Source organism: Trachemys scripta, chromosome 4 (genome assembly GCF_013100865.1).
Source record: "Trachemys scripta elegans isolate TJP31775 chromosome 4, CAS_Tse_1.0, whole genome shotgun sequence".
NCBI classification, from domain to species: domain Eukaryota; kingdom Metazoa; phylum Chordata; order Testudines; family Emydidae; genus Trachemys; species Trachemys scripta.
In genome coordinates, this window is record NC_048301.1 from 132,997,856 (window position 1) to 133,004,562 (window position 6,707).

The 6,707-nt window shown below is 49.3% G+C and overlaps 1 long non-coding RNA gene across 1 annotated transcript; it reads right to left on the reverse strand.

Annotated features, from left to right (window-relative positions):
* Nucleotides 1-1,622: 1,622 nt before the first annotated feature.
* Nucleotides 1,623-6,279, reverse strand: LOC117876670. The gene is made up of 3 exons (XR_004645517.1): nucleotides 5,777-6,279; nucleotides 3,592-3,808; nucleotides 1,623-2,940 (listed from the first exon to the last, which is right to left on the reverse strand). It is a non-coding gene; the product is annotated as an uncharacterized LOC117876670 (long non-coding RNA).
* Between the last annotated feature and the right edge of the window lie 428 nt (nucleotides 6,280-6,707).

Consider the following 6,707-nt stretch of genomic DNA (forward strand, 5'->3'; position numbering starts at 1 on the left):
TAGGTATCATGTTCTAAAAACACCTTTTATCCTAATCAAGACTAATCTTTTGACTTATCCCTCAGTAGGTTCTTCACATATGAACAGGCGTGTAGCACACTCGTAAAAACTTAGGGTACATCTACACTACAGCGGGGAGTCGATTTAAGATACGCAAATTCAGCTACGTGAATAGCGTAGCTGAATTCGACGTATTGCAGCCGACTTACCCCGTTGTGAGGACGGCGGCAAAATCGACTTCTGCCGCTTTTTGTCGGCGGCGCTTATTACCACCTCCGCTGGTGGAGTTAGAGCGCCGATTTGGGGATCGATTGTCGCGTCCCAATGGGACGCGATAAATCGATCCCCGAGAGGTCGATTTCTACCCGCCGATTCAGGCGGGTAGTATAGACCAGACCTTAGACAACCTAGAGCAGTGATACTGAGAACTCAGTGGTTCAGGAGCCAAATTAACGATCAACATCACCCAAAAGAGCCACAGTAGTGTGAATTCATCATTTGATTTACTCTCTCTCTATATATAAAGCTAGGTCAATGACTGTTTACCAATAAGAACTAGCTGATCAGTAACAAGTGAAGGAATGGGATTTCCCCTGCAATAGCAGCTGTCATTTTAGAAGTCTTGCAAATTCATTCCTAACCGGCAAGGTGTATTGGAGACCATGGGAAGGGCCTGGGACTTCAGTGTGGCAGGAGTCATGAAGAATTACTCTAGTCCCAGAGCTTTATTGGGCAGTGGCTGCTTCTCTGTGCCCATTCACTGGAAATTCCACTTCCTGGGCAGGTGAGTACTGGAGTAGATAGTAACAGCGGCAATGAATAATACTTGGCAATTGGCACTTTCCATCTTTTGACATTAATCTGCTCCAGTGTCCTACCCTGAGTCCATGTTCAAAGACCCACACTCAACCAGTGATCTTACAGCCGCATGTGATCCCCAAACTGCTGCTCATGCACCTCTATCCTGTAAGCTTCACACAGACAAGCCCCCCTTTGGGACACTTCCACACAGCCCCCAGCACGGAAGGACACGCTCCCTTGTGCGACCTCCCTTTATTTCTTTTAAATCAATGGCGTCGTTTTTGCCATCTCAGGGACAGGCCTTTGTGGTTAATGAGTAACCAACCAGCGGGAGATTTATCAGTGCAGTTCCCTTGCTGAGAAGAGATAACAGAATAAGCCCAGCTCTGCATCCGTTTCAGCCAGCGAGTGGGCATGGGGGTCTCAGGGAGGGGAGCTCATTTTTAGCCAGTGAGGTGCCCCTACACAGATGGACTTTCATTCCCAGCACTTGGGAGGTCCACATCAAACCAGACCATCCCTATGGAAGGACCCTCTGCTTGGACAGACCTGTGCCCATCTGTCCTGTCCATACTAGTGTGCATTCGCCTGGGTGCGGATTCAGGGGTGGATTACTGAGAGGCTTGCACGTGGGTGTGTGTTTTCAGCTGGCATGTGCACATGTGCCCTTTCATCGTGGGCTGTGAATAAAGATGCTGATGAGTTTATGGCTATAAACCATTCAAAGTGCTGAGGGACACCGTCCCTGGCTTTGATTACTACTGGCACTATAGGTGAACGTCCATGGGGTCCACTTCTGTGGTCACTAACCGAGTATGGGGGACTGTCTGTGAATGGAGTACAGCTGTTCTCCTTTTGCACCCACGCTCTGAATCTCTGACTTGAAGGAGCCCACACCGAGAGGGATTAGGTGCCTCTGCCTGATTGCCCACAAAACCGTCTGCCCAAAGAGATGTGACTTGCACGGTGTTCTGAAGACAAATGCTGCTCACGGGAAGTGAGGATCCTGAGTTTTCTTGAGCATTTTGCTCCCCTGGGGCTGGGGCGAAGGCTCCTGAAGAGACACTGTGGAGTCCCAGTTTGCCTGAAGCACTAGTGAGAGGCAGCCCAAGCAGGGTTTTGTTTAGGTGGCTGCATAACATCCACTATGAAATGGCAGGGTTCTGCACAGCTGGCCGGGGACTCCCATAATAACCATGCTCGCTGACAAGAGGAAGAATTGCAGCAGTGTTTGAGGCCAAGAGATGCTATAACACAGAGATAAAAGCTATCAGGCAGCCTGGAGAGAGACGCACACACACACACACACACACAGAAAGAGAGAGAGATAGGGCTGGGAAGGAAGAGAACTAAATCCAACTTGGTTTAATTTTATAAGTCTACCTGCCCATCACCGTGGAATCTGAGTGCCTGAGAGGGAGAGATATAGCAGAAGGCATGCTGAAGGGAGGCCGAGCAGAGAGTGTGTCCTGAAGGGCAGAACTGATATGAACACAAAGACAATGAGAGAGACCAAGGAATCTGGCAAGATATCAGCGTGCCCTGATGTGAGAACTTATAGTGACTGCAGACCATACCTTTAGAGCAGTTGTGAGCTCCTGTTTTCCAGTGATACTAAGTGGGTGCTTAACATTCATTATCCCACAAAAGGGAGCGGTTCCTCATGGGCATGAGACTGTGGAGATTTACAGACTGTTACTCTCTGCTCTGGATCCTCTTGTCCAGCCCTTAGCACAAGTTCATTCTGTGGACCGGCAGGGAGCGCTCTCAGCTGAGGTGCTGTGACAGTGCCATGGGAGAGGGGTCTCAGACTCCAAGTGAAAAGACTGGAAGTGCCTTGTTGGCACCAGCAGGGAGTGCTCTCACGAGGCAGAGGGCTATGAATGGTTTATTTCCGCTCTCAGCCTCTCTCTCCATTGTGTGGAGACGGGCTGTTCCCATGGTACAGGAGAAGGTAATCTGGGATGTACTTTACATCACCTGTGTTATCATTGCTAACGAGAATGTGCGAAAGCCAACGAGGCCAATGACCTGGGAGTGAATGACACTGTCCCCTATACTGCTCCAGCACTTCCTCCTGTCAGTTCCCACACTGTCATATTCTCAAGACATCACATAGAAGGGTGGCTCTGACAACCCCTGTAAGTTCAACAGAAGGAACCGTCTTAGAACAGCGCAGTTACAAAAAGCAGGCAACATTCACAAGCTAAGGTTCCATATGCTTCAACGCTGCCCTGGCCCCTGAAGCCCTAATCCAACACCTCTGTCTCTGAGATGTCTTTACACCCACCTTCCCTTCCTTTCCCATAGGAACCATGTATGCTGCCCCACATATGCCCTCCCATACCAATAGAGCAGGGGTGGGCAAACTTTTTGGACATCGGAGTGCGAAACTGTATGGAGGGCCGGGTAGGAAGCTGTGCCCCCCAAACAGCCTGGCCCCCACCTCCTATCCACCCCCTCCCACTTCCCGCCCCCCTCAGAACTTCCCACCCATCCAACCCTCCCCCGCTCCTTGTCCCCTGACTGCCCCCTCCCTTGACCCCCACCCTAACTGCCCCCCGGGATCCCACCCCCTATCCAACCCCTCCTGCTCCCTGTTCCCTGACTGCCCTGACCCGTATCCACATCCCTGCCTGCTGACAGGCCTCCCGGGACCCCACCCCCTATCCAATGCCCCCTGTTCCCCATCCCCTGCCCCCCCTGAATCTCTGCCGCAGCCAACTGCTCCCTGTCCCGACTGCCCCGCAGGACCTCCTGCCCCATATCCAACCCCCCCGTCCCCCTTACCATGCCGCATCTCCCGGCTGGAGCCAGACATGCTGCCGCGCTGCTCGGCAGGAGCATGCAGCCCAGTCGCCCAGAGTGCTGCCTGCGGGCTAGCCACCCCAGCCGCGAGCTCAGGGGCTGGGCAGGACGGTCCCATGGGCCGGATGCAGCATGCGGGCCGTAGTTTGCTCACTTCTGCAATAGAGTGAGACAACGTAGCTCTCCTCTACCACTGCACCTACCAGTGTGACATCAGAAACCCTCAATGCACTCACGTACAAGCCAGTCCACTACATCAGCCACCTAACATGCCCTCCCACAATTCACTCTCCCTCTACGAGCCAGCTGCAACATCTCCCTTCCAGCCCACCATACACAGACCAAAGACCAGGCCCTTCCCTCCCCATCTACCCTCTGTAGTCAAGAGACCATAAAATATGAATTCTATCCCATACATGCAGTCCATAAATGTCCTCCTCTTCAACCCTTCTACTATAAGATACAAAGCCCAATATGTCCCATGCAACCCCCATTTACTTATCTTATTCCACAGCCCAATGACTTCCCCTCCACATAAAAACAATTAGCTACCTTAATAACTTTCAATCCTCAGATACTGGCTGCAGTCTCCAGAGCACCCCATTCTACCCTGAAGACGTGATGAGGGATGGAGTTGACTACTCTACACTGAAGGATGCCATGCATAAAAGGGCTCTCCTGGCCACCATTGAAGTAAATGGGAGTCATTGACTTCAGTGGGAACTGGGTAAGGCCAAAAATGCATCGTTCATTGTTCCTTTCAAAAGTTAGAAAAGCGAGTGATGTTTCAGAATCGTCCTAACCCCAGCTACATGGGTGGTGGGGGTGGGGGTTGCGTAACTTAACTGTGAATTTTAACTTTTTTAAAGCTACAATAGTCGAATGTGGTTTCACTATTCCGTACTGGAGTGATTTCCAAAGGCACGTAGGGAGTTCAGCACCTAACTCCCATTGGAAGTTGAGGGGATTTGGGCACCGAACTCCCACTTATGCCTTTTGAAAGCCTCCCCTTAAGTGTGTAGGTAGAGAGAAGAAATGTGGGATGGTGTGATAGAAAGGGGTTACCCACACGAGTCTGGGATGGCTGCATTATTCACAAGCCCCTTCTAAAACTTCCATTCCATAGTGGCAGGTACCTTCTCTTTATGTACATATGGAACCAAAACCATACTGGAGGTATTCTGGGTATCTCCCCTATGAAGCAAGGTGCTGTAGTTACCATCAACCCAGCTGTGTATGGTTCAAAGGGAGCCATAAAAACGACTTAAAATAATTTTACTAGACCTAATATTTTAATATACCTAAATGTAAGGTCTGATATGTTGGACGCATTCAAAGGAAGAAGCAAGTGCTGCTCCTATTTCTACTGCCCCAACCGAGATCAGGGCCCTGCTGTGCTGTGTACATATTAGCTCTTGCCCCTAAGAGCTCACAATGTAACTAGACAAGACAGAGGGACACAGAGGCACAAAAGGTATGTCTACATTGCAGTTGGGAGTGTGAGTGCAGAACACGTACACACTGAGCAAGCTAACTCAAAACTAGCTTGAGTAACAACAGCAGCAAAGACTTGAGGTGCATGAACACAGACAAGGGTCCTGGTTGGACAGGGCTGGCCCATGCCATTGTGGCTACACTGGGAGCTAGATCAGGTATGTCACAGCTCTTGATTGTACTGTAGGCACCAGAAAGGAATGAGGTTAACCAAGGTCCCTCAGTAGACAGAGGATTAGAACCCAGGCCTCCTAAGTCCCAGTCTAGCGCTCAATGCACTGGGGCCACACTGAGTACACCGAAGCTAATCTCCCAGATCAGGATGAGAGATTTGGGCTAGCAGGGCTCACATTAGCACTCCAAAAATAACCATGTAAACAGTGCTTTGAAGTCACAACTTGGGCTCTGAAGCCCAGCCCACCCCACTCCCTAGGCATCAGAGCCCGAGCTCCAGCTCGTGCAGTAACTTTCAGAATTGTTTGAGAGTTTTGAATATTTCTATTACTACTACTCTTTCCTAAGCCTCCTGCAGTGCAGCCAGGCTGACTTAGCATCACAAGCCCAACTGAACAGATCTCCGAGGGAGGACAGAACTAGTACAGTTTAGAAACCTCTGAAAACTTTGGATAGCTCTTCTATATAAAATAGTCCTGTGATTGTATCTATATGATACCTTGCAAAGTGCTTGCACAGAATACAAGTGCCCAGTACAGGAGCACTGGTCAGGGGCCTAGCCAGGGAACGACCTCAGCAAGCCCCCAGAGACCTTTCCCACAGAGTGAACAGTATTCTGGTCACTTCGCTGTTGGCTCAGAGCAACGGGGAGCCTGAAACCTCCAGGGAGAGGTGATTCTGCAATAAGGAAGAGCAGTGGTTGAGTGCAAGGGAGACAGTGCCACCTGCTGTAGGAGAGAATATTTACTCAACAGATATTACTCCACTGGTGTGGCACTGGGCATCTCTTTCAGTCTAAAAGCCACAGTGATCAAGGTAACGCTACATAAGTGGGTTGGAAGAGGCTTCATAAATCGTTAATCTACCCTTCTCATAAAACGGGGCCTAACCAATGGTTCTTTGAGCATCCCATTAGCACTTTTCTCCTCACTTGACATACTACCATTTATAATGGCTCTCGTCTACTTACAGGCCTGACAGCCAAGACCATCTGAATGAAATTTTTAAATTTAAATTTAAATTTAAATTAATGGAGATATCCCATCTCCTAGAACTGGAAGGGACCTTGAAAGGTCATTGAGTCCAGCCCCCTGCCTTCACTAGCAGGACCAAGTACTGATTTTGCCCCAGATCCCTAAGTGGCCCCCTCAAGGATTGAACTCACAATCCTGGGTTTAGCAGGCCAATGCTCAAACCACTGAGCTATCCCTCCCCCCCTCTTAAGTAAGAGTTTGTAAAATACTGTCTCAAATGATTTAGTAAAAATTCTTAAGTACAATACAGCTACACAGGTTATTATTAGGGCTGTCGATTAATCGCAGTTAACTCACGCGATTAACTAAAAAAATAAATCGCGATTAAAAAATTAATCACGATTAATCGCAGTTAATTGCACTGTTAAATAATAATAGAATACCAACTGAAATTTA